This window comes from Crocodylus siamensis, chromosome 1, assembly GCF_052110815.1.
Source record: "Crocodylus siamensis isolate JL-2025a chromosome 1, ASM5211081v1, whole genome shotgun sequence".
Taxonomy (NCBI): Eukaryota; Metazoa; Chordata; order Crocodylia; family Crocodylidae; genus Crocodylus; species Crocodylus siamensis.
Window position 1 is genome coordinate 179,120,960 of NC_143395.1, and position 27,728 is coordinate 179,148,687.

At 48.4% G+C, this 27,728-nt stretch overlaps 1 long non-coding RNA gene across 1 annotated transcript in view; it reads left to right on the forward strand.

Moving 5' to 3' along the window:
* The window catches only part of LOC149873708 (uncharacterized), a 725,387-nt gene that overhangs the window by 673,199 nt on the left and 24,460 nt on the right, over positions 1–27,728 (forward strand). The gene's annotated exons all lie outside the window — the stretch shown is intronic.

The following is a 27,728-nucleotide window of genomic DNA, read 5'->3' on the forward strand; positions in this document are numbered from 1 at the left end:
GTAAGAATCCTGCCCTCCTCTGCTCTCAGCTCCCCCACTCTTCCCCTCCATGCTCAGTAGCACATCCCCTACCCTCTCATCCACTTCCTTCCCCCACCAATCACTGCCACTGTCCCTGGCTGCCCTGGGAGTGGGGGGGAGTCCTAGATCCAGACTGTACATGGAGTGGGGCTCATCCTGGGATAATGGCTGCCATGGCATCGGCAGATTCTTCGTCCCTGTCTGGTCCCACTGGGTGTTTCCCACCAGCCCAGGAGATGCTTGGGGAAGAGAAACTTGCCTCCTGCTGCTGCTGTCCCTAGCTTAGCCTTACTCTTTTGCACAGCCCAACTGGAGCAGGGCAGGAAGACTCTTGAGCTTCTCCACCTCTGGGGAAGCTGGGGACTGCAGGCACAGACCCCCCCTGATTTAGAGACTTGAAAATGTCCCTGACTGCTTCTCTTGTTCTGTGATCTACCCACCTGAGTGAGGGGGGAGGGAGCTGGGACCAAGGGTACCATCACCCTTGCAGTGCCAGTCGCTGCTCCTGCCCCTTTAGAAAATCCTGGGTCCACCCATGTAGGGTGTAGGGTTCCAATGGTTGTGTGCCCAGTACTGCTTTTCTTTACGTTATACAGCTTGCGTAAGCCTCCATGCTGTCAATGTGCTAAGTGTGAGGAAGTTCTATTTCTAGCTCATTCTCATGCTCTAGTTGGGACTCTTGAGGCAGGAACTTCAGAGGGAATCTGCATAGAATGCATGGTTGAGGAAGAGCCTGGCTCTAAGTGCACAACCAAATGAAGTCCAATTTTGCTCCATAGCACATACTTAGCCATAGCATCTCCTCTCCAGCCCTGCGCAGCCATCAAACTTTAGAAGCCTAGCTCATGGACCAGCAGTGACAGAATCCCCAGAGCAGCTGGACCAGTTCCCTAACATGCTGTTTCTATACAAAAGCTCTGCACAGTGACTTGACAGTTTTTTAAAAATTGTAAAACTTTACACGAAAGATTAGTTCCATTCCCACCCTTGCCACCCTCCTTGAAGTCACCTACAAAATGAGTGTTATTTTGGCAATTCACAAATACACACATACACGCACACACGTATATATTATTGTTGCTTCCAAACCCAAAAAAGACTGTGAACTGGCAATCTCCTGGCATGCAAATACTCCCTCTATGGTGCTCTGTCGTCTTGCATTCACACAGCACTTTCTAAGCTCCTTTGTTATCGTAGCCTGATAAATAAACAGTCCCAAAATTACAGAATTTATTATGGTAATTGAGTGAAGAAAACAGAATGCAGACCCTGTCTCTCTATCTATTACATAGCCATTGCTAAAGTTGCCTAACCTGTGCTACTCAAATGATATTGTAATATTAGCCTCCTTTCTTTTTTCACAATGATTGTTTTCTGTCCATCTCAAGCTGGGTGTCAGTTCATTTAGATTTACATCAAGTAGTAAATTAAAATAATCACTCAGCAAACACTCTCAGCTCAGTTTTCTCTTTCAGTCAGGAGTTGCGGGAGATGCTTGAAGCATTCAAGCAGAAAATATTGCTGTCTAGATATTTGTCCTCTGGGTGATAAAGGAGGCATTGTCTTGGGACCCACTCAGGCCTCGGAGCTGATAGTTGCTGTGCATCACAGCTGTGAAGTGCGCTTTGTTATGTGTCTGAGGATTAGGGTTCAGGACCTTGTTTTTCTTGAAATACCAGACTGATCAGAGCTGCATATGTTCGGGGGAAAGCAGAGGTCGATGGTTCTCTGTCCACATTTTTACTAGATTATTCTTGGACAGAACTCTGGGAGAATACCCTGCAGCTTAAACCATCCCAGGAGTTTTTCATATTCTGCATTGTAACAGTCATGGAAAAAGCTGTAGTTTATCTACATGCATCTGAAACAAAAGCTTATAGCCTCTCAGGGTCTCTGGGCTTTGGACCCAGAGACTGTAATGCACTGAGTTATAAAGCTGCCCCTTTGTGTTCCATTTACATTACAACTGTCCATTTAGAAACAGAAATGCACCTTATTATAATAACCCAATATGAATAATGTGCGGCCTGAAGGAGGCTGCATTCAATCTATGGAAGGACAGCTAATCTTAAAACTAGGTGTGGAATTGATGTAAATGACTGGGGGTTTTCCCCCTGGACCATCTTTTTCAATAGACGGGAACGTGAATTTCTTGTTTTTATTTTTTTAAGAGAGAAAATATTTTTGTTTTTTCAAAGAAGGTACTGTGCCAATGATTTCATTTAGGTCCTTTTTTCAAAAAGATATTTCTACAAAAAGGTATCATGCACACTGTTTCATTGAGGTGCTTTCATTAAGACTGCTTCCTGAGCAAAGACTGCAGTATCTAGCTGATATATGTTTATCTTTACAAACAGTCTGTTCTTTATATTAGCACAATATCCTTGTCTGAAAAATAGAAGGTTTGGGTCAGGCTCTCTAGTGAAGTTAATGATATAACTGAGAATATATCTTGGCCCTTTCACTGTAATTAAGTATATAATGTCAAATCCTGCTTTCAAAGTCACCTGTGTAAATCTGAATTAATCCATACCAGAATGGTGTTCAGACCAGTGACTGGAGGCTGTAAGACCTCTCATACTACAAAGAATAGATAATGACAGTAGTAATTCAGCTGATTTCCCTGAAGCTATCCTCAGGGCCGGCCCACAATTTTTTGGGATCCCCTGCAAGGTATAGTTTTGGAGCTCCCTGATCCATCGAAAAATCAAAATTGTGGTTAATTGCGGTATAAACTCACTGAAATGAAATAGTTGGAGCCATGCTGCACGTACGTGGGCTGCCCTGTGGGGAGTATGGGGTGGGGGCAGCATGTGCTGGGGACACCTGGGTTCCCTCCCCAGGGCCAGGGCTGGGGCTGGGAACTCCTCCTTCACTCGGACGGGAAGGAGCTCCCCGCCTGCATCGAGCCCTTTAAACATGCCGCAAGCGGCGGGGTGCAAGCAGGGCACCGCCCCTTGTCTACAGAGCTCCCTGTGGCTGCAGGTTCTGCAGGATAGAATGGGCCATCCCTGGCTATCCCAGTAGGACAGCAAGCAAAAATTTTCCCATATAAAAGGTTACAATACTGTAACACCTAAGGATGAAACCCAGTTAAACTAGATGATATACTATGACCAAATACAAATGTGAAGGGAGGTTAGGGGGAACTTAGATTGCATTAAAGGGTGCAGACAGAAGTGACAACTTTTGCCCAATCTGGCCACACAAAGCAGCTTGTAGCTGAGACCAAACACAAGTGCAGAGCTGCACATGGTTTAAAAAATGGCTGAATGGTGAAAATCTGACCCCTCGTTTCATAAAGTATCAGATAAAGACATTTCAAAAAGTAGTGTCTTTTGTAACTTGTGTCTTCACAGCTCCCAGCCTATTGCGGTTTTAACAATGGGAAAGGTGGAAAGGGGGAGGGAGTTCAGCCTGGGAGGCTTTCGCCCCCCTGGAGGATGGGGTGGATGTATTGGAGCCCCTCCCAAAGTGGGGAGGGGTCTCCAATTCACCTAGCCCACCCTTGAGCACCAGCTGGAGAGCCCCAAGAATGAGCTCTCTCTGATGTCTTTCCCCCTTCCCATTCTGAAAACAGCAAACACTGGCAGAGTGCTCCAGGTACTGCTATGGGAACCTGGCTGCAGGCTCCCAGGCTGCAGCTAGATTTTCCTCCCCCTTGGAACCAGCAGCGAACTTCTGTTTGGTCTGGGGTAATGTTGTGACTCAGAATGCTTTGCAAAAATCATTCTGAGTTATAGCTGGGAGCTGTACTTCTGTCTGTACCCAAAAATTGCCACCCAATCTTTTTTGACCCAGGTGGAGACCTTCTGCTTAGACCTCTTAGTTCAATCTAAATGTGAACTATATAGAAATTCAGGAAGTTTAGATTGGTATAAAAATCGCCTAATCTAATTTAACTCTACATTGGAGGAAGTCTAACTTGGATTGAGTCTGACAAGGCCCATCTAATTGAACTTCTGTACAGTACCCAGTGCAACACTGGGACTAGGAAAGCCCAGCTGCTGGCCCCAGGGCTGTGCTTTTCCTATCACCCCTTCCCAGCACTGCTCTGTTTGTAGCACCCTGGCCTCTCAGTTCATCCACAGTGGACAACTCTCCCACACAGAACATCCAGCTCCGCCCCTCTCCCCCACTAAAGTCCACTAAATCCCTTATCATGGAAACTATTCCCAGTCCCAGGAGCTGATGGAAGTAAGTTGGGGTAGAGGGTAGGTTGGGCAGGATTGGGGTTTGCCAGGGGGTTGTTCATCTGGGGATGGGGGGAGTGGGGATAGCCCCTGGTCCTTGGGGAGGAGAGCGCACCCCATCCCACCAACCCCCCCTTGGAGCCACCAGCCCCCCCCAACAACCCTCCCTGCAGAGCCACCAACCCCCCCCAATCCACCTGCCCCTCCCACCACTCTGACTTACTTCCACCAGGCTCCCAAGACAGGTGAACACTGGTACAACTGGTACCAGGAGTGGTTTGTGGAATATGGGGCAGTTTTGTGACAATGGGGAATGGGGTGGGGGTTGGGATTGCAGAGCCTCTCTAATGTTACTGATCCTCCCCCAATTCCATTAATACCCTCAATGGACCCTGCCAGCCCCACCATCCTACCAAACCATGCCAGACCCCACCATCCCTGCCTCTCTCGCAGACCCTGCTTGTTCCCTGATTCCCCCCAATTCCCCTCTCAGATCCCACTTGCTCCCACAATCCCCCCAACTCCCCAATGGACCATGCCAGCCCCCCCTACAATCCTCTCAACCCCCTCATCCATCCTGACCTACCTTAGATTGGGTGGCCATTTTTAACTTAATCTACTCTCCCCGAACCTCCCCAAATGTCTACCTACCCTACATGTTTTGCCTCTCTGACCTCCTTACTTGTATCCTATCTACTAATCCATCTCAGCCTGGACTATTTTCTACTTACCCCAACCACTGAAGAAGCACTTATGTGCTGCATATTCCTCTAAATGAATGTTGCTTCCTCCTTCCACTCCAATCCAAACATGGCCTTGGACTGCCAAAATGTCTTGGCATATGCCCCAATTCACTTTCCAGTAAATGGTTTCTAGTCATAGCAGCTCTCTTCCAGACCTGAAGAGACAGCCTAGAGGAAATACACAGCAAAAAAATCTCTGTCCTTCATTTCTATCCAGCTTTGCATCATTCTCTGACAAACAGCACTGCTAAGGAGTGACTGCCCACATCCACATGGAGCAGATCTCTGTGCTCTGTAAGAGGAGTGTGCCCCTGTCCTGATTTCCTCAAATCTTGCTTCCCTGAGACAGTTGAGGAGTGCCAATATTTTTGCTACATATCCCTCATAGGCATGAAGTAGGATTTCACTGCATCAGAATACTTGAACATTAGGGCTGTACAAAGCTTTGGTTGCTGATTCGATTCAGAGGAGATTCTGCCCAATTTGGCAGCTGAACCTCGGAATCCGAATCAAATCAGGAGACCAATAAAATGGCCCAAATTGATTTGAAGCCTCCAAATCAATTCAGAGAAGATTCAGATTCAGAGATTTGGGCAGTCCCTGCTTGCTGCCACAGGGAGCTGGACCCGGGCTCCATGTTGGTAAGTAGGGGGTTGGAGGGGTGCTAAGAAGGAGGGTGGGGACCATGGGGGGGGCCCCCAGCAGGCCCCATCTCCTGCCTGCTCCTGCAGCCCCCCTGAGTGCTCCCTGACACCCACCCACTCTCCCAGCCCTGTCAATGGCTGCCCCGCCCAACCCCAGTGTCCTGGCACTTTTAAAAAAAAGCCCTGCACTCACTGGCATGCTGCTGGGGCCTCTGGAGAGGCAGATCCCCCCCATGCAGCACAGGGCAGTGCGGTGGGGGGCGGGGGGAAGCAGGGTCACTCGCGTCAGATTTGGCTGAATCGATTCAGGACAGTGATTCAAATCACCAGATCAAATCACTATCCTCCAAATTGGCCGAATCCAAATCCAAAGCAAATACTAGCCACTTTGCATAGACCTACTGAACTTGTTCATCTTAATAGATACTATTTTAATAAACAGGAGACATGAGTCATGCCCCAACAGGAAGCGTAGATGACCCTTTCTTCTGTTGTTCTCACTGATTCAACAGTGACAAAATGTTAGTATATCTAGAACATTATTTTGAGGAGCTTGGCCAAAGACTGACTTGTGCAACTGCTTCCTGAATCCAGTTTTAGATTTCAGTAATAATTGTAGTGGTTGCATTTTCCTCCCTAGTATTGCTGACCTTATACTCTGTCATCCAGTTTCTTTACCTACAGTCTTATATGTTGCAGGAAAAATGTGCATAAACCAAACCAACAATGCCAGGCATGGAAGGAGATAATCTGTTGTTTACTTGGATTTCTGCTGGGAAGGACTGATTTGCTGTATTTGTGCATTTCAGCCTTCAGAAAAAAAGACATCATATTGAGATATTTATCAAGAAAATCTGGTAACAACAAACTTTCAACAAAATTACAGAGCATCTCTTTTTGTTTGTTTTGCCCTGTTTTGCTTTTCTTCTTTCAGTTCAAATTTTCCTTTTAGAAGGCCCCGTTAATCTTTATTTTAGCAGTTTTGGGGGAGATTGTAAAAGACACCAACACCAAAAGTCATTGGGCATTGAGCACCCAATTCCTTTCCATTTCTGCAAAATCCCTCCCCCCCACCGCTTGTGCTTTTTGTTTCTCTTCAGGATGCTTTCTTCAACAGTATTTTTTAACCAGCATGTTTTTAAATGTCCTGGTTTACTCCATTCTTCCTAACTCAGCCATTCTATTAATTATGTTTTCTCTTGGAGGTATTTTTTCTCCTTTGATTATTGGATTTCTTATGTGTTGCCCCTTCTTTCTCAATCTGATTTTGCCTCCTATATTTGCACTTATGCTCTTTTAAGTCCTCTTATTTCCTTTCTTCTGTATCCTGGTTTTGTATCTTGCAAAAATGTCAGAGGTGCCTCTCGTACTCCCTTTTTCTTTCTCTCTCTACTCCCCTTCCCCATTCCTCAGTTCTGTTTTCCTTTGCCCCTACAGTTGATACTTTCCTCCAGTGATGCTTTCCCAATGCCACTGGGCCCAGCCCTCTTTCCTTCCACAGTGACTCTGCTCTCTCTTCTGTCACACTCTGTAAACAGCATGACACAAGCACTACACATGGAGTGACAGAGCAGAGCTGGGAGGCAAAGCAGCAAGACAAGATGGCCTGAACTGCCAGCACAGGCAGAATGCTACCAGGAAAATAATAAGGGCTGAGATCCAAGGGGTGTGTTGGTGAACAGTAAGGTTTGTCCCACTAAAATCAGAAGTTTCCCATGTTTACACATTTTGTTCATATAAAAAAAAAATCGCTCTTGGGCCATGTCAGGATCTATGACAAAGTTACATAATGGAAGGGACTCCCATAGTTTTTTGGTAGCCAAGAAAAGCAAAGCAGTTTCCTGATAGGAAAGCAAACAAACAAACAAGCAAACCAACAACTGTTAAGGTAAAAGGTTACCAAGGCTTATACCTTCTTGTCTGTATTCAAAGCATGGATGGAGGTCCTTCTAGCCAGTGATGCACGGATGTGGAACTTAATCCCCACTATTAATCCATCCCTCCAAAATGGAGCAATTGAAAGGCAATGGTCAGATCCTTAGCTGATGTTAACTTTACCAGTTGATACCACTTGGGTGTGTCTACACAAGATGCTTTACAGCACAGTACACTAACTACTGCACAGTAAAGCATCACTAGGCAACCATGAACAGGAACTACTGCGTAGTAAATTAGTCTGCTGCATGGTTTTCTGCTACCTGTAAATACAGGTAGTAGATTTATCGCACAGTACCTACTGTGCAGTAGTGCATGGTTAGATACCTGAAAGGGAACAAATTGCTCCAGGCCAGCCTGGACAACGGGGAGGGAAAACAATCCCTGGAAGCTTCCTGCTGCTGGGGCCAGCTCCAATCATGGACCCCAGGCCAAGAAAATATCCCTCTGCCCTGGCAGCAGGAAGCTCCCAGCCCTGGTTCTATGATTGCAGAGCTGGGGACAGGAGCTGCCTGCTGCTGGGGCAGAGGGACATTGTCCCAGCCCGGGCTCTACAATCAGAGCCCGCTCTGGCAGCAGGCAGCTTCCAAGGGCAGGAAACAATGTCCCAGCCCCCACTCTGATCATGGAGCTGGGGTGGAGAGCTGCCTGCACAAGGAGAGCATGTATAGATGTGCTTCCAGGTAGGCTTACTGCACAGTATTTTTACTGAAGAGTAAGCCTACTTCGAATTAACAGCATGTATAGACATGCAAACTAAGAATCAAGCCCCACAGTTTTAACTGGCTTATGAAAAAATGGATGAATAGATGTGCCTTTGCACACCTATGTCAGTAAAAACATTTACTGAAATCATGCATGAAAAGAGGTTTTTAGATATTTAAATACCAATTTGGGTGCAACATAGCAGAAGATGCTCCTGCAAAGGTTGGTAAGAAAATATACGTGATGTTTATGTGTGTGTGGATCCACTGAACATTTGGCTCAGAGAGTTCAGACAGAATATGTGAGAATATTAAGGAAAGAGCAGGAAGAAGGCTGCTCATCACACTTTCATATTGTGCCTGTCAAAAGAAATGTCCTGCAAACCCTGATAGGAAAAGTCACACAGCATCCACAACTTCATAATAAGCTTTTGCTAATTTTACAGATTCTGAAACAGTAGTTTTTTTATATCCAGCGATCTAGGTCTCTGTACATACATCGAAAAAACATAAGACAGTGATTCTCGACCAGGATGTATGGCACCAGGGAGTGCAGTGAGATCCTTTTAAGAGTGCCCTGGGGTGGAAACACTTCCATATGATTCACAAGATAAACCAAAGATTTGAAATAGGAATCCATAGTATCAAAAACATTCTGACCTGCTGTGCTCTTTCTGGGCATGTCTACACAGGCAATTAATTCAAAGCAATAAATTCCAGTGCATATTGCTCTGGAGTTTGTTGCTCTTGGGCTTGCTGTTTGAACATGATCCTGAGACTACATCATGTTGAGCTGAGACAGAGCAGCTTTGGCTGGCAGAGGCATCCAGGGGTCAATCTGCCAGCTGGGGCTGCTCCGACCTGGCTCAATGGGCTCTGGAGGGGCTGGTTGGGACACAAAGGTGCTTCTGTGTGGGCTAGCCAGCAGGCATCCCCCACACTGAAGCACCCTCATGCCTCATCCAGCCCCATCAGTGTCTACATGTGCATTGCTTCACAGCAAATCAGTACCAGTATATTTACAGGTACTATCCTATGGCAGAGCTTATTAGTTTATTGCAGCCTAATAGGATTGCACATCTAGACACTGGGTGTGTCTACATGAGATGTTACATCACCGTAGCAACAGGTTACAGCACCATAGCTTATCACTACAGTGATGTAGCAGCAGACACAAACCGTGATGCTGATGCTATGCCACTGTAGTTCATCACTACAGCGACATAGCATCTAGAAATAACCATGTACTGCAAGGACTACACAGTGCTGGTGGGTACTGCACAGTCATTTAGTACTTGCTAAAGAAATTATTAAATAATTGTGCAGTACCAAATGTGCAGTTAGGGGCACATGTAGATGTACGCACTGAGACTTTACTGTGGAGCTAATTAGGCAGCTCCATAGTAAACATCTTGTGTAGACTTGCCCTTGGAGTTCTTTGGAATACTCTATTATTTTTCCATGGTCAAAAATACAAGTGAACTCTAAAACTTGTCATTTTATGAATGGTGCCTTGAATCTAATGAGGGGTCCCTTGATTCTAAAAAAGTTGGGAACCTTGGCCATAACTAGTCGACTGTATAATCTTTGGGACAGAGACATTTCTGTTCTGAGTTTGTACAGCAATTTAACACAATAGAGTCCTCATACTTTTGTGCTCCAGGCTCCACTTCAAACCTAAACAATAATAATATTTTTTCATTCCAAGGTATTTGTCAAGAGCAGGGAATAAGTTTTCGTAGATTTATGCCCAAGATTTGGAAACTTGAGGAACTGAAATTATATTCCATCTTGACAGCCATAAATAAAGCTTGGTCCATTCTTTATATCTTACTATAATCTGGGTTGAATATTAATGAAGGCTCATAGCATAATTTCCAAATATGGAAAATGCTAGAAAAATACATAACTACATTAAATGTGGAGGTTTTCTTTTTTATTCTTTTCATTCGGTTACCATCTCAGTACTTAACTAAAAATGTTATCATGTTTTCTGGCTCCCCTTCCAGTGAAACTTAGCAAACTTCTGATTGACAGAATACATATTCCAAACCAAAACCACAGATGACAAAGCAGACTTGGCTGCAGTAGCTACCTGGAAATGCAGGGGCAGTTGTCTTTCTTATCACTTCATCTGTCGCAAGTCAGCTGTAAACCAGAGTCACTGGTGAATAATGTGGCTGTGCAGAACTCATGCTGATAAAACCTTTATGCCATCACCCCTTACTATGTATCTCTCTCTTTCTGCTCTGTAAGGTATTCTAGGCCAATCTTCACTTCATTCAATTTAAAGTCACAGCAATGTCCTGTCTCAGTGCTTCTCCTTTCCCCTTCCCCCCAAAAAAGATTATTTTTTGCCTGATATCTTGATTATATTCTCTGCATTGTACAGTCCCTTTGCACCAATGAAAAGAAACATTAGACTTAGATGAACTGGCTAGCTGAGAATTCCTCTGATATGAAGGAAGCTGTAGTAATAAGTCCCTATGTCAGCCCTTAGGATACTCCAAGTTTTATGTTGTAGACTAGAACTGACCTCAATGTCAGAGAGTCACAAAGGTGACAAAAGTAATGTTGAGCTCACCTCCTTAGCTAGGTTATGTGTCTCAGCTGCAGCTGAGGCTCTAGCCCATTTTTGATATTTTGGTAACACTGTCACAACCATTCTTCCTCTAGCCATAATAAAATGGTCTATAAATTGTCCCATTCTCTGGCTCTCCTTCTTATAGGGTATGTCTATATATGCATTTGATCTAAGCTAGGTTTACTCAGGTGTAAGATACTCTGGTGTAAACCATTTCAGGCAGGTGTCTACACATGCAGGGATTAAGGAGAAGCTGTACTGCTCTCAGGCTCAAACTTCCTGCAGCCCTGCAATGGGCCCTTGCTGGCACTGGGGGGAGCTCCAGCTGTAGCTGCCAACACCCAGCAGCCATCTTTAAACACCAGCCCCACTCATTGCTCCCTGGATAGTCACTTCCCTGCCCAGGAGCAGCATGCACAGTGCGGGGACATCATGTGGCAGATCTCTCCTTGACCACTCTGTCTTCCTGTGCTATGGCTGCCTTGGCCCCTGCCCCTGGCAGTGATGACCAGTGATCCTGGTTTTCTCTGATTAAAAACTGCAAATTCTCTGATTAAAACCCCCAAATCCGTGATTAAAATTAAAGGCCCCCCACTGCTGGTGCCCCTCACTCCTTCTGACAGCCTCCTCAGCCCTCCTGAAGCCCACAACAGCCCCCCAGCCACGCACAGACACACACCTATGTGCAGACACTGTCATCCACCCCAGCAGGTAAGTATGTGTGGGGGGAAAGGGGTGGGGCAGGGCAGGGGAAAGGGAAGATGCCGGGGGGGCCAGATCAAGAAGCAGGGGGAGCACGCCCTTGTGTCTGCTTCCAAGAGCAGGGCCAAGAGGTGAGGGCATGGGTTCCCCTCTGTGGACCGCACATACCATGGCCAGCCTGATGAGAGGGCCCACACATGGCAGCTGCCACTGCAACTATACCGCTGCGCCCCATGCTGCCTTCCTGTAGCCAGCCACACAGCTTTGCAGGATGCAGCATCAGTGGTACCATGGTGACTGCCGTGTGCAGGCTGAACATGTGCTGGCCAGCCAGCAAGGGAGGGAGTGAGGGGGCTTACATGCAGAAGCTGCCACTGCACCGCTGCTTGGGCCCTGCGGCCAGCTACATGGCTCCATGGTGGTGTGGGGTGGTGGCTGTAGCAGCTACATGATGGTCAGGGGTGGGGGGGCTTGCATGTGGCAGCCACCACCACTGCTGCTTGCCTGGGGGGCTAAGCCTGTGCAGAGGTGGTGTAAGCCCCACCATACATGGGCACGGCTCCTTGACAAGCGGCAGCGGTGGTGTGAGGTGGTGGCAGCTGCTGTGTGCGAAACCCTGCCCCCCATCAGCTAGCTGGGCAGCATGCAGCTGCCACCACTGACATCCCATGCCACCACCACCACTTGTCTAAGGAGCCGTGCCAGCAGACAGAGGGGCTTGCATGTGGCAGCCACATCTGCCACCACACTGCTGTTGCCACCCTTTGGCTGGCTGCACAGCTCTGCGGGCACGGCTCCCCAGGCAAATGGCAGTGGTGGTGGCCACCACATGTGAGTCCCCCCCACCCCACAGCTGGCATGCACCTGCCACAGCCACCACCCCTCGCTGCCACGGAGCCGTGCCCATGGAGCTGTGCGGCTGGCTGTGGAGCAGCAGTGACCACTGCATATAAGCCACCCCCTGCTCCTCACCAGCCATGCAATGTGTGCAGTCCACATGCAACAGCCACCACTGTATCACCACTGCGGCACCCCACACCACTTGCCCACCACCACGGCCCACAGAGGGGCACACCTTCCCTCACCCCCCAGCCCTGCTCCAGGGAGCAGACTGAGATGGGGGGCAGGGAGGTGCTGTGGTGTGCTGGGGCCAGCAGCGCCCAGTGCTCCCCCTGCTCCCAGCCACCTTCCCTCCCCAGCCCTGCCCCACAACTCCCAAGCCCCATTTACCTGCAGGCTCCAGGGGCAAAGGGTGAGCCTGAGCCAGCTTTGGCTGACTCAGAGGCTTTGGCCCCACCCTTCCCCCTCTCCTCTGGGTAGGGATGCAGGTTTCCTGCCCTTTCTGCAGTCAGCTCTTGCAGGCTGGAATTGTTCCAGCGTGCAAGTGCTCTTTGCAAAAGCAGAGAAATCCGTGGATTTCTCTGCTAAAAGGGGAAATTGCATTTTGTCTGATAAAAGCAGGGAATCAGTGGTTTTCTCCATTTTCCCGTGGGAAATGGAAAACCTGGACCCCGGTGATGACTAGTGCCCCAGACTCCTACTGGTCTCTGTGCTGGTCCTGCTGGCCCACTGCACCAACTGCCACCAGTCCTATAGCTATCTGGGCCCATCTGGCTCTGCCCCCCACAGTGACCGCCTGTCTGAACGTAGTGCGCTGTTCTGGGCCCATCACTTCCACCACCATGCAGCTTGTCCCAGCAGGAATGGTGATGAGGGGCTTCTAGACACCATTGCCATGGTCACTGTTGCCCTCCTGGGCCTCCAGCCCCACTGCCTCTGGGCCTGCCAGGACAGCTAGGACTGGTGGTGACACGTTGTACAGCACACCTGGGATGATGAACTGTTCCTAAAAGGCTTCTGCATGACCCAGGCCACTTTCCAGGACTTTATGGAGCAACTCTGGACCCAACTACAGAAGCAGGACACAGGTACACATCCACCTCTCCCCGTAGACACTCATCTGGCCCTTGCCCTGCTCAAGCTTGCCATGCCCACCAGCCTGCAGTATGTCGGCCACCTGTTTGGTGTGGGCAAGGCCACCACTGGGGAGGCTGTCCTGGAGGTATGTGGCACCCTCCAGGACATGCGGCAGATATCATGCTTCATGTGCAAGACCCTGGCAGTGGTGTCAGGATTCCATGCCCTGGGATCCCCCCAGTGCATTGAAGCCCTGGACAGAACCCACAACCCTGTCACCTGCCCACATCATGGGGACTGGCCCTGCAGAGGCCACAGAGGCTTTCACCCAGTGGTGCTCCAGTCCATTGTGGACCATCACAGGGCCTTCACACACATAAGCATCGACTGGGCAGGCAATGTCCACAACTCCCTCATGTTCCAGAGCTGCAGCCCACTGGGCCTGGTGGAGAGCAGCCACTTCATGACAGGGGTGCCGGACCTGCAGCTGGGTACCATAGCCATCCTGCCTCTCCTCATCAGGGACCCCACCTACCTGGTCCTGCCCTGGCTAATGTGGCCCTACATAGGCAACCTAGACCCTCACCAGGCCCACTGCCTGGGTCGGACCCATAACTTAGTAGAGTGCACCTTCAGGCTTCTCAATGGCCGCTGGCACACCCTCACAGCCCGCCTTAAGTTCACCGAAGATAACCTCCCCTGGGTCATTGTCACAGCCTGTGTGCTGCATAACATCTGTGAGGCCTGGGGGTAGCTCTTCCATGAGGCACGGCATGCAAAGGATGCCTGGTAGTGGGAGTATTACCTGCTGTGGCTGCGGTGGCCCTCCCCATTGAGACTCCAGGAAAGCTGTGTACACCGCAACTGTACTGAAATGTAAGTTGGTGGAGAAGGTGGCTCTTCAGCCATTCTGAAGCCCTTCTCCCTTAACAGCCTGTTACTCCAGTGCTGTGTAACATGCATTGACTCAATACTCATTTCTGGATATGGCTAGCTATGATTCACAAAGACCTAAAGGGTTGGCACCTGCCTGGATGAAGAACTGTATTTTGTTCTGCAGGATACTCTCACAACTATGATGAGTGGACCTGTTTGGTGATGAGGCATTTTCCTTATCTCTGGAAAAGCATACCCACCCTTGTTCTGACAGATCCCCATTTGCTGAAATTGGGACATTTGTTTACATCCTCAGGTGGGCTGAGGGATGATGGATAATCAGAAAAAGATATTTTTTGTCTTGTGGTTTGGATTACATGACTTGCTTGGAGTTGGTCATATATAAACTTAGTTTGTTTTCTTATGGCCTTAGAAACTTTCTCCATTTGAGACTGAAAAAAACCCTGCATATAACTTAATGAAAGCTTTGCCCAATTATTCTCCCCCTTTACACTTGAACTCTTCTTCAATATTCCATTTGATACTCACCCTGCTCCTTTCTGTAACAAGCGACTTGCACACAAGAAGTGGAAATTTTGAAGTCTCACTGTTCAAATATAGAACAAGATGCTACAGCGACTGCTTCACTGAAATCCTTCAAAAAAAATCAGACTGGCCATAATTAAGGGCTAAAATAGAGTGCACAGTTAATATCTCAGTGATTTGTCAACATTGTGATGTCATAAGCACCAATCATGAAACTGGAGCTTACTAGAAAAAAACAATGAAACTGCTGTTTAAATCCAGCTTAAGGTTCTAAATTAAATGAGTCCCTTAACCTCTCCAAGTAAGAGTGATCTCCCCAGGTTGGAGCTGAGGTCATTGGCAGGTCATTGTGAGGCTGCTTGTACTTGGTTGCCTGCACCACACTCGCTGAATGGCATAAACAAAAGAATTAAGGTCCAAATCCTGGCAGTATGCCAGGTAGCCAGCAGCATGTGGGCAGCCACATGCTCCCTGATATGCAGCCAGACGTGTCCAGTGGAACAGAAAGCCTGAGTCATCAGACAGGGTAAATAGGCATCAATGTATGTGCTGCTCACTTTTGCTGTCTTAGGGGAGGATGTGCTCAGTGCCAGCAGAAATGTCTGACGCTTACAGAAAGGAGTGTCATAAGGACCTGATGGACTTGGGGCCAGACATGCCATTTGAACCCTGTTCTTGCATCCACAGTCCACTTCTCAGAGCATAACAGTGCACATCAAATGTCACACTCCTGTGTGGGATCCCACTTTTGTAGCCACAGTGTAGGTTGAATACTGTTTTTTGCCTCATTCCCTCTTTTTGACTTTCCTTATCCACTGGCACAGGCACCAGTAAGATTTTTAAACGTCAAGCATCCCACTCAATTATCCTGAGCAGTTACAATTGCTCACTTCAGATTTCACAGTAAAATAGAAGTAAAGTACCTGGTCACAGTCTTGGCATTAGCCTTGCAGTTGTTATGAATTTATGTTATATTTATCTGCCCCCCTTCCCACAGTGTGGAGGTTACAATATTTGAGATTATCATCTGTCAGATGAAAGAATTCACTGGACTATTATGAGAGTTGCTTTTCTATTGGGCAGAGAAATAGCAAGTAAGTGCCAGCAAGGGCCAGTTAATGGTCTACTCAACTACAACAACCTATAGTGGTCCCTTGGATTCTAGAGGGGCCAAAGAATATTAAAAACCAAAGGAATTCCATTCATCTCAGTAAAGATCCCCTAAAAAATAATCACCTGATTTATCTACTGAAATTGTATTTAAATACAAATTTAAGTAGCTTCTTAAATTTTAGCTCAGGAACCTCAGCTTTGGCATAGAGGAATCTGAAAGGAATATTACTGAGACAAAATACCTGTCTTTCATCCAAGACTAAATTGACAAGTAATAATTTAGCTGTCTAAACTCAGAGCTTTCAGGGTTTCAGACTGCATAAATGTCAAAAGACTTAAAGATGCCATGGTAAGGTTCAAAGGTAGGCTACAATGTAGGCAAATAGACAGTTGAACTTCAATTATCCCAACCCTGATAACTCTCAGTTATCTGAAAGCTGACTATGGCTCTCCCTCTCCAACCTCAAGACTTAATTTCAATTTGTAAAGATCCCTGAGAAATCTGTGTTGAATTCCAAAAAATCTTTGTCCTGTGAACTCTGAGAGCTTTTCTCCTGCTCAGTTTATAACATCTGCCAGAACACAGAACCAACAGCCTTTTTTAATGGATCCCTTGATTATTCCAATGAACTTCATGTTACCTGTTACATTTGAGTGAAGTTATTAAAATAAATAACTCATCAGTTTCATCTTCATCTTCTCCTGCTACCCTCTGTGCCTCCTTGGATGTCCATCATGTATACACTGCATACAGAAAAAATATTTTATTAATATCTTCAAAAAGAGTTCTGTTATTCTACATAGGGATATTTATATCTAAGGGTGTTGTTTCTTTTAATTAGTGGCCAGCCTACAGAGCAGATTTAACCATTTATCTGATTTCACCATCTGGTGGTTGGGATCAGTGAGTAAAACCAGCCCTTCTGGTTCTTTTTTTAACTTCAGCTGATGTCACTGTTCAACTGCAGGGCATAATTTGTCCCCCATTCTGTACATTTGATGTATTAAGACTGTTAATTAATCAAATCAGGATCCTTGTGGGCACTTAGCTGTGTATTTTACTGAATCTGGACCTAAATGTTTTCTAGTTTGCTCCAAATATTTTTGAACTATTTGACATGATTATTTGACATCAAACCTGGAGCAGCCAGTATTTGCAGGACCTTTATGAAGTACAGAATTAGGATCCTCAAATGGCTTATAATGATTTAGAAAGGCAATAGTGCCTGATAACATCAAACCAAACTGACTGGTAGTAGTGTGCTGGGTGCCTCTTCCCTCCCCCACCCCATACTTGCATTTCCCACCTCCTATCATCTCCCAGTCCAAGTCCTCCTCCTTCACATCTTCCTCCATTGCTTTGTAACACTCTCTTTTACCATCTGTCCATGGCAAATAAGAAGTACAGGTAATACTTTTCCTTAGAAATCATAGAAATGATAGAAAATTTGGGCTGGAAGGGACATCAGAAGGTCATCTAGTCCAAATCCCTGCTCAAAGCAGGACCATCTCTGGCTAGATCATCCCAGTCAAAGCTTGAGAACCTCAAAATTGAAAACCTCCAAGGATGGAGCTTCCACCACCTCTCTCGGTAACCTGTTCCAATGCTTTACTACACTCCTAATGAAAAAAAATCTTCCTAATATCTAACCTAAACTTCCCTTGCTGCAACTTGAGACCATTGCTCCTTGTTCTGTCATCTTCCACCACTGAGAACAGTCTAGCTCCATCCACTTTTGAACCCCGCTTCAGGTAGTTGAAGGCTGCTGTTTAATTCCCTCTCAGTCTTCTCTTCTCTAGACTAAATAAGCCCAGTTCCCACAGCCTCTCCTCTGTAGGCAGAGAGAAAACAAATTATTTGCTTGGGCAGAGCATGTGCACACATGCATGCCCCCCCCCCACCCCAGGTAAGTCTCTGGGAAAGGGGAAAGGGCTGGGGGGGTGAGCGCAGATTGAGGCTCTTGCAGTTAGGGAGGGAGTGGGGCACAGGCAGAAGTAGGGAATAGGGTTAGTGAGGCCCCAGCTGGGCCAGGTGGTGGGACAATTGGAGTCCAGGCAGCATCTACATGGGTGCGGGAGGGTGGAGGGGGGGAGCTCCCACTGCTGCACGCACCCTGGCAGAGGCCCAGCGGGCACCTGCTCCCCATCCCCCTCATCTATGCACAGGACAGAGGCAGCTGCTGCTGCAGGCTGGGCTTTGCTCCCTGATGCAGCTGTTGCATGGCGCCATATGTGTCCTGGTGCCAGGTGGGCAGGGAGATCCCAGTGGCACCAGGCATGTGACATCGCATGGCTCTTTGGGCAACTTCCTCAGGGAACAAAGCCCAGAGTACAGTGGCAGCTGCCTCCAGCCCATGCACACTTCAAGTCAGGGCACATGCCCCCCAGCCCTCTGCCAGGGTGTGCACAGTGGTGGGATCCCGCCCCCCCCGCACCCCAGACAAGCCACCCAGGCTCCAGTTGTCCCTCTATCTGGCCCCACCAGGGCCCCAATCACCCCAGCCCCTGCTCCTGCCTGTGCCCCACTCCCTCCCTCACTGCAGAGGCCTTGATCTGCCTGCTCCCCCTAGCCCCTTCCCTTTCACAGAATAGATTGATACTTGCCTGCTGTGTTGGGCAGTCATAGATTTCATACATTTCATAGATTTCATAGACATAGGGAGCTGGAAGGGACCTCAAGAGATCATCTGGTCCAGCCACCACCACCCACCCCCCACCATAGCTGGGAAGTCAGCTGAGATTAAGTGACTCTAGCAAGAAATAAATCTAGCTGTTTTTTAAGGAAATCCGGAGTAGGTGCTTGCACCACCTCTGTGGGGAGTTTGTTCCAGGCCCTGAACACATGCAGCATAAATAATTTTTTTGCAATATCCAGTCTAAATCAGCCTTCCTGAAGTTTATGGCCATTAGACCTTGTTATCCTTTGGTGAGCTCTTGTAAACAGATGTTCTCTCAGGTCCTGATGTACCCCTCTTATGAAAGTTCTTTGCCTCTGTCTTCCTAAGTAGGGACCAGTTCAGCCACCTCCCTGCTGGGCCCCCCTCGGGCCCCGAGAGAGACACGCCTGGGCCAAGGGTTAGCGAGGAGTTAGTTAGGGTACTTCTGGAGAGGCTGGACGTGTTCAAGTCCGCTGGTCCAGACGATCTTCACCCTAGGGTTCTACAGGAACTGGCCGAGGTCATTGCGGGACCCCTGGCGCGGCTCTATGAGCACTCGTGGTGCTCTGGCGAGGTGCCGGAGGACTGGAAGAGGGCCAATGTGGTCCCTATCTTCAAAAAGGGAAAAAAAGAGGACCCGGGAAATTACAGGCCAGTTAGTCTGACCTCAATCCCGGGTAAGCTCTTTGAAAAAATTATCCTGGCACACATCCAGGAGGGCCTTGCGGGGGAATGCATGCTCAGGGGCAACCAACATGGGTTCATCAGTGGCAGGTCTTGTCAGACCAACCTGGTGGCCTTTTACGATCAGGTCACCAAATCATTAGACGCAGGGGTTGCTGTGGATGTAGTCTTTTTGGACTTCCGGAAGGCTTTCGACACTGTCTCTCACCCTGTCCTCATCAAAAAGCTGGGAGACTGTGGTGTCGATGCCCACACGGTCAAATGGGTCGCCAACTGGTTGGAGGGCCGCACCCAGAGGGTGGTAGTGGATGGGTTCTTCTCGACCTGGAAGGATGTGGGCAGTGGGGTTCCGCAGGGCTCGGTCCTCGGGCCCGCACTGTTCAACATCTTCATCAGTGACTTGGATGACGGGGTAGAAAGCACCCTGTTCAAGTTTTCTGATGACACTAAGATGTGGGGGGATGTGGGCGCACTAGAAGGGTGCAATAGGCTACAAGCTGACCTTGACAGGTTGCAACGGTGGGCGGATGAGAATAGGATGGGGTTTAACACTGATAAGTGCAAGGTGTTGCACATGGGGAGGAAGAACCGGCACCACACTTACAGGTTGGGGAACTCCCCTCTTGCCAGCACGGAGACGGAAAAGGATCTTGGAGTCGTCATTGACTCCACGATGAACATGGGCCGGCAGTGTGGGGAGGCAGTCAAGAAGGCCAATCGTACCCTGTCATGCATCCACCGATGCATCTCGAGCAGGTCCAGGGAGGTGATCCTCCCCCTCTATGCGGCACTGGTCAGGCCGCAGCTGGAGTACTGCATCCAGTTCTGGGCGCCACACTTCAAGAGGGACGTGGACAATATGGAAAGAGTTCAGAGGAGGGCCACTCGTATGATCAGGGGTCAGCAGGGCAGGCCTTATGAGGAGAGGCTACGGGACCTGAACCTGTTTAGCCTCCACAAGAGAAGGTTAAGGGGGGACCTTGTGGCCTGCTACAAACTGGTCAGGGGGGATCAGCAGGTATTGGGGGAGTCCCTGTTCCCCCGTGCGCTGCCAGGAGTGACCAGGAATAACGGTCACAAACTGGCGGAGGGTAAGTTTAGATTAGATATTAGGAGGTGCTACTTCACAGTCAGGGCGGCTAGGGCCTGGAACCAGCTTCCAGGGGAAGTGGTGCAGGCTCCTAGCCTGGGGATTTTTAAAAGGAAGTTAGATGAGCACCTTGCCGGGGTCATCTGACTCCGGTGCTCTTTCCTGCTAAGGCAGGGGGTCGGACTGGATGATCTACCTAGGTCCCTTCCGACTCTAGCTACTATGAAACTATGAAACTATGCCCCAAATCCCCACTGAGCTCTTCTCTTCTCCAGACTGAAGAGTCCCAAGTCCCTCAGCCTCTCCTCATACAGCCTTCCCTCCAGGCCTTGGATCATACAAGTGGCTCTCCTCTGGACTCTCTCAAGCTTCTCCACATCCTTCCTGAAGTGTGTGTGTGTGTGTGTGTGTGTGTGTGTGTGTGTGTGGAGGGTGCAATACTGGATGCAGTACTCCAGCTGCAGTCTCACCAGGGCCAAGTAAAGTGGGAAGATGACTTCCTTGGTTTTGCTTGAGATGCATCGGTGGATGCAAGCCAGAGTTTGGTTAGCTTTGCCCACCACCACATCACATTGGTGACTCATATTCACCTTGTGGTCAAACAAGACCCTCAAGTCCCTTTCAATCATGGTGCTAGCAAATGTAGCACTGCCAAGCTTGTAAGTATGCTAAGGGTTCATCCTACTGAGGTGCAGCACCTTGCACTTCTCTGTATTAAAGGCCATCCAGTTTTGGTTGGTGTCCCGGGGTACAGTCACAGGGAAGCAAGAAACACCCCCTCAGGGAGAACCAGGATGGGAGCTACACACCCATGGAAGAAAGAACCTGAAATCAAGAATTATCCACTCTAGGAATCCAAATGCATGAACACTGCCAAAGAGAGAAGCCTGCAGAGTTCATCAGCCATGCTTATCTACAGCTGGGATTGGTGGGTGACGTCACAAGCAATTGCCAGCTGGAAGGAATAAAAGTGGACACCGGCCAGTAAGATGAGAGAGCAGGAGAAGCAGCAGAGGCTACAGGATCTCTCCACTCTGGCAGCAGGCAGCACCAGAGTGCAGAGGAAGACCCCGCTTGGGAAGAAACCCGTCAGGCGGTAACAATTATAACTCACCTCCATGCCTGTCACTGGCAGCACCAGCATGCAAGAGAAGATTCCACTCCAGGCAGAGCCGCAGGGGATGACAGAGGCTCTCCCCTCCAGAAACCTGCAACCCCACTGGAGAGAAGCTGACCAGGAGAGGGATAGAAGGAAGCCCTCAGGGAAAAACTGAGAGTGGAACAGCATCGAGGGACACCGGCAGACACAGGCTTTGAGGCAGGGCAGGAGTAAAGGCAGCTTAGCCTGATCTCCTCTTTTGATTTACCCGCCTCCTTTTCTTTGTGTGTATTCCTGTCACTTTTCCTTCTTGCCTGTGCATATTCCTTTAATGTTTTTCTAATTCCTTTTGTTTTCTGTTTTATGGGTGCATCTATAATGAGGGGATCAGGGTGTCACACTGATACCCCAGATGCCCCAAGGATTAACAATTAGCCAATATGCAGGAGAAGCATCCTTGAAGAGGTGAACCCACGGCGGACCCGTGATCCACAGGAAAGAAAGAAGGGACTAGGATCCGATACCAAAGAGGCACAAGAAGCAGACTTTCAGGACTGGAGAGCCAACAGCATTAAGATAAAATGACTCATTGGAGGCTGGTGCATGGGAGGAGTGTAAGGGGGGTGGAGCCCCAAAAACACCCATCAGGAGGAGCGTTTGATCACGAGGGAGCACCAGCAGGGAACCCTACCACTGAAGATACATTCAAAGTCATGGCAGATGAGTTCTGGGGTCTTACCCGGGGTGACGGAGGTTCCATTCAGAGATTGAATGAAGCCTCATCATGCCTACCACCAGGTGCCTGCACCAGAGCAGCGCAGGAGTCGATACTGGAAGCGAGATGGTCACAGTTGGCCCACCTTGAAAGTGAGTCCATGCTGGCCTGTATCCCCAGCCTGTCCTTCAGTGTGATGTCCCTCCCCCATAGTTTGGTATCGTCCACGAACTTGGCCAGTTCACATCTGACTCCCAAATCTAGATCATTGCTGAAAATGTTAAAGAGTACTGACCCAAGTTCTGAGCCCTGAGGGACTCCACTGGCAACACAGCGCCATGTTGATTTGCTCCCAACTAGTACTCTTTGGGTCCGACCCTGTATCCAGTTGCCTAGCCATTGGACCATATGATGATCTAGGCCACCGTTCCCCAGCTTAAGCATGAGGACATCATGGGGAATTAGGTCAAAGGCCTTCTTGAAGTCCAGATAAATGACATCCACGTCATCTCCCTTGTCCAGGTCATAAAAGGAGATGAGGTTAGTCAGGCAAGACCTGCCAATCACAAAGCCATGTTGGCTGGCATTCAGAAGCTTGCCTTCCATTAGTCTGGTGCTAATGGATCCCTTGACAATTTTCTCCAGAATTTTTCCAGGGGTGGACATCAGACTGATTGATCTATAGTTCCCCAGCTCATCCCTCCTCCCTTTCTTGTAGATAGGGACCACATTGGCTCTTTCCCAGTCATCCAGGACCTTGCCCAAGCACCACAATTTTTAAAATATCTCCACCAAGGGGGATGCAATGATGTCTTCCAGCTCTTTCAAGACCCTTGGGTGCATTTTGTCTGGGCCTGTGGACTTGTGAATGTCCAGTTTCTCAAGGTGTTCCCTCACCTAACCAACATCAGTTTTTGGCCTGTTACCCACCCAAGTTGGTTTGTGCCATTCCTGGCAGTGTGATACTCATGGGGAGATGAAAAACCGATTCGAAAAAGTCATTTAGGAGATTGGCCCTTCCTTGGGCATCTGATCAGTCAGTTGCCTCGTTGGATCTCTCAGGGACCCAAAACTGTCCTTGTTCTTTTTCCTACTTCCCCCATATCTAAAGAAGGACTTTTTGTTGTCCTTGATCCCTGTAGCAAGCCTACGTTTGGTTTGTGCCTTGGCTTTTCTTGACCACTCTCTGCAGGTGCAGGCAAGTGCACAATAATTCTCTTTGGTTATGCTTCCTGTTTTCCAGCTGGTGTAGGCTACTCTTTTGAGCTTAATGAGCTCCAACAGTTCCTTATTCAGCTATAGGGGCTTCCTTGCTCATTGACAGCATTTCTTGTGAGAAGGGATGGCTTTGCCGTGTGCTTCAAGGATTATGTTTTTGAACGATGACCATTCCTCATGTACTCCCTTTTCAGGAGGTATGGCCTCTGATTGCCTGACTGACCAGTTCTTTCAGTTTGCAGAAGTTGGCCTTCCCAAAGTTAAGGACTTTTGTTTTACTGAGGGGTTTGCCTGCTCTTCGGTGAACTAAGAAGGTGACCAACTGATGGTTGCTGTCACCAAGCTTCCCCCCAATACGCAGATCGCTCACCAGGTCCTCCCCTTTGGCCAAGACCATATCCAGCAATGCCTCTCCCTTCATCAGCTCATAGACCTCCTGGGTTAGTAGAGGTCATTGATGCACATGAGAAAACTATGCGACTTGTCAGTTTTAGCCATGTGATCATCCCAATGATGCAAGAGGGAAGTTGACGTCTCCCATGATGATCAAGTGTCAGGAGCATGTGGCTTCAACCAGTTCCCTAATGAATTCCTGATCTAGGTCTTCCTCTTGGTGGTGGTGGGGGGTCTATAGTAGACTCCTATGAGTAAATCACCCTCCCTATGTTCTCCTCGTATCTTGACCCAGAGGGTCTCAAAGCACCCTTCCTGGTTTGGAAAATCAATCTGCAGGGAGGTGAGCTGATCTTTGACATTGAGAGCAACACCCCCAATCCTCTTCCCCACAGGGTCTCTCAGTGTAATGCTCTACTGCCACTGAACAATCATCGGTGGAGTCCCATCAGGTCTCTGTAATTTCTACAAGGTCGTAGTCATTATCACATAGGAGAAGGGCCAGTTCCTCATGCTTGTTTCCCAAGCTCCTATAGTTAAGTCTGCCATGTGAAGCCCAATGCTTCCCTGAGGGGTTTAGCAGGACACCTTTCCTTGGGCTATCTCCCTTTGGCTGCCCACGTTATTGGTAGTGCAGGCTAAAACTGTTAGTAGACCGCCCATCCCCCAGTGGTCTCAGTTTAAAGCCCTGTCAAGAAGGTCTGGCTGAGAAGAGCTTCTTCCCTTTCTAGGTGAGGTAGAGACCATCCCTTCCCAACGGTCTTCACTCTCTGAAGTGCAGACCATGGTCAAGGACTTTGTGGTCAGTCAGTGATCTACATGCCAAGCTGCAATCCTGGCTGTGTGCTTACCCCTCCCCACCCCTGTTGCAACTGCCTGGAGCCCATGGCCAGCCTACCTTGTGGCCCTACATCTTTATCAAAGATTTGGATGTTGTGGGTGAAAAGGTCACTGTGCAAGTTTGTGGATGACACCAAGTTATAGGGGAGTGTGGTCATGCCAGAAGATAGGTTGCAGATACAGGCGGACTGGAACCAGATGAAGTTTAACACCAGGAAGGGTGCCTTGAGACCCTCTTTAAGGTGCTCCACATGGAGGCAAACAATCCCCAACATACAAGCTCAGTGGCAACAATTTGACTTGCATCACAACTGAAAGGGACCTACAGGTAGTGATCAGCTATCACATGAACATAAGCCAGCAGTGCAGTGCTGTGGCCAGCAAAGGAAACAACACACTGGCATGCATTAACCATTGCATCTCATGAAAAACTAAGGAAGTGATCCTCCCACTGTACTCTGCACTGGTGAGACTGCAGCTGGAGTACGGCATCCAGTTCTGGGTGTCACACTTCAACCAGGAGGTGGAAAAACTTGAGATGGTCCAGAGAAGAGACGCATATATGATCAGGGACTTGCAAGACAAGCCATACAAGGAGAGGCTGAAGGACTTGGGCCTTTTCAGCTTACAGAAGAGAAGGCTGAGAAGGGACTTGGTAGTGGTTTACCACTACATCGGGGGGTGCATCAGGAGTTTGGGGAACAGCTGGTCACCAGGGCACCCCTGGGAAAGACCAGGAGTAACGGATACAAACTTCTGGAAGTCTGCTTCAGGTTCAATTCCAGGAAAAACTCTTTCACAGTCCAGGTGTCCAGACTCTGGAGTAAACTTCTTCCATTGGTGGTGCAGTCACCTACCCTGGAAATCTTCAAAAATAGACTGGACTGTCACCTGGCTGAGGTCAGTTGACCCCAGTTGTCTTTTCCTGCCTAATGCAGGGGGACTGGACCCAATGATCTACAAGGTCCCTTCCAGCCCCTAACAATCTATGAATCTATGTCCTGTGCTTTAACGGAGGCTGAGGCCTGTTAGCCCCGGCCTTCCGCCGCCTATTCTGGACTCATAAGTCGTGTCCCCCAACCTCCTTACCATTTTTGTTGCCCTCTGCTGGACTCACCACATGTCTCTTCTGTAGTGGGGGCCCCAAAACTGAACATAGTACTCCAGATGTGGCCTCACCAGTGCCAACTAGAGGGGAATAAGCATTTCCTTTGACCCACTGTCAACACACCTACCAATGCAACCAAGTCTGCTATTAGTCTTCTTGGCAACAATGGCAAACTGCTGGATCATATTCAGCTTATTGTCCAGTATACACCCCAGGTCCTTTTTTGCAGATCTGTTACCCAGACAGCCAGTCCCCAGCCTGTAATGGCACATGGGATTGTTCCATCCTAAATGCAGAATTTTGCACTTGTCTTTGTTGAACTTCATGAAATCCTTGTAGCCCAATCCTCCAATTTGTCTAGGTCACTCTGCGTCCTAGCCTTACCCTCCAACTACTATAACTTGGCCAGTTCACATCTGACTCCCAAATCTAGATCATAGCTGAAAATGTTAAAGAGTACTGGCCCAAGATTTGGCGAGATGGGAGCCCAGGAAGGGTGGCTGTCCCTTAAGGAAACAATCCTTCGGGCACACAGGGAGACGATCCCGATGCAGGGGGAAAGGGGCCAAGAGACTTCCTTGGCTGACCAGAGAAATCCAGAGCAGCCTAAGGGCAAAAAGGCATATAAGCAATGGAAATAGGGAGAAATTACTTAAGAGGAGTAGGCCTCCTCAGCTCGCAGAAAGGCCAAAGCTACCATGGAGTTGAGGATGGCATCCCAAGTTAAGGATAACAAAAAATTGTTTTTCAGATATATAGGGAGTAAAAGGAAGGCCCAGGGCGGTATAGGATCACTACTGAATGGGCAAAAGCAATTGGTGACAGACAGGGGGGACAAGGCTGAACTCCCCAATGAGTTCTTTGCTTCAGTGTTCCTAAATGAGGGGCAAAACAAGTCTCACGATGGGTTCGTAGAGAGACAACAGCTGGGTGCCAGACTATCAAGCGTTGACCCTGAGATGGTGCAGAGTCACTTGGAAGGACTGGATGCATTTAAGTTGACAGGCTTGGATGAGCTCCATCCGAAGGTACTAGCTGATGTCATTGCATAGCCACTGGCAAGAATATTTGAGCACTCATGGCACACGGGCTAGGTCCCGGAGAACTGGAAAAGGTCCAATGTGGTCCCTGTTTTCAGGAAGGGGAGGAAGGAGGATCCAGGCAACTACAGGCCAATCAGTCTCACCTCCATCCTTGGTAAAGTCTTTGAAAAGATTATTAAGGCTAACGTATGTGAGAGCCCATCAGGAAAAATTATGCTGAGGGGAAACCAACATGGGTTCGTAGCAGGTAGATCATGCCTGACTAATCTAGTCTCTTTTTATGACCAGGTTACAAAGCATCTGGACTCAGGAGTAGGGATAGATATTGTTTACTTAGACTTCAGGAAGGCCTTTGATATGGTATCCCACCCCATACTGGTGAACAAATTAAGAGGCTGTGACTTGGATGATTACACAGTCTGGTGGGTGGCAAATTGGCTAGAGAGCCGTACCCAGAGAATAGTGGTGAATGGGTCGGTATAAACCTGGAAGGATGTGGGCAGTGGGGTACCACAGGGGTCAGTCCTTGGACTGATACTTTTCAATGTCTTCATCAGTGATTTGGACAAAGGAGTGACATGTACTCTGTCCAAGTTTGCAGATGATACAAAACTGTGGGGAGAAGTGGACACACCGGAGGGCAGGGAACAACTACAGGCAGACCTGGACAGGTTGGACAAATGGACAGAAAACAAGAGAATGCAATTTAACAAGGAGAAATGCAAAGTGCTGCACCTAGGGAAGAAAAATGTCCAGCACATCTACTGCCTAGGAAATGACCTACTCAGCAGCACAGAAGAGGAAAGGGATCTAGGAGTCCTGGTGGACTCCAAGATGAACATGAGTCGTCAGTGTGACGAAGTCATCAGAAAAGCTAACTGCACTTTATCATTCCTCAGCAGA